We start from the raw sequence: 1,113 nt of genomic DNA on the forward strand, positions 1-1,113 counted from the left end.
GGACTGCCTGGGTTTGAATCCAGCCCACCACCTACTAACTGGATGATGATGAGCAAAACTTAATCTCGCCTTGTCTCAGTATCCTCATCTGTAAAATGGGGAGAACAGCAACAGCACCTACCTCTTAGAGTAGTCCTGAGGGAGGAAATGAGTTAATGCGTATAAAGTATTGAGAACATAGTAAATGCCATAGACACCATATAAGCTAATTCTAGAATTATAAAGATGGATATTTTGGGGTTAAAAGTGTCTGTTCTCTCCCTCTCACCAATGTCCATAGGCGTGAACGCTAACTTTAAATTATTGGTAGGTTTCCACCCCTGGTTCACATTTACCTTGTCAAACATGAAGATTTTATTGATTTGGCCTCGGAAGACCTTCAAGACCGAGTTGGTATGCATACAGGTGTCCTGGATGGCCAAGCCATTGACTTCCACTATCTCTCGGTCCTTAAACACCAGGTTCACGAACATAATGGTCACAGGGCGAAGCTCGGACAGGTACCCCTGAAACTGTTTGTCATCAATCTGCGGAGTAGAGACCAGCTTTCCTTCACCTGCGCCCTTGGCAGTGGATTTCGTGCTGCAACCCACCCCCAAGGAGTTATCGCTGGGAGGCAGCTAGCCTTTTGCAATTCTCTGGGGAGCTGGAGTTACCCGAATGCGTGAGGTACGACGCGGCAGAGTCAGCCCAAGTCCAGCAGATGGAGATAGAATGCACCATCAAAAAATCTCTTCCAATGTGGACTTACATACTTGCTAGTTTTGGGCCAGCAACCACACCCCTGCCCCAACTGCTAGCTCTCTGGTGCCGGTATGAGCCACTCCAGTAACAGAGAGAAGTACTGTGCTTCTGGCTCTCTTACAATTTAGGGCTAAGAACAACATATTCTGGAATCCAACCTTATATTTTCACAGCCTGGGACCTTTAGGAATACTTTCACATTCTATCCCGCTTTATCTTCAAATGCAATAAAGTAGGCATTATGATCCTCACTTGACTGATGAGATAGCGGAGATGTGGAGCAATAACAGAAGTTTCCCAGGGTCACATAGAACCCAAATCTCCAGGCTCCTAGTCTGATGTTCCAGTCACAACACGTCCCTGCATCCC

Source organism: Suricata suricatta, chromosome 3 (genome assembly GCF_006229205.1).
Source record: "Suricata suricatta isolate VVHF042 chromosome 3, meerkat_22Aug2017_6uvM2_HiC, whole genome shotgun sequence".
Lineage (NCBI taxonomy): Eukaryota > Metazoa > Chordata > Mammalia > Carnivora > Herpestidae > Suricata > Suricata suricatta.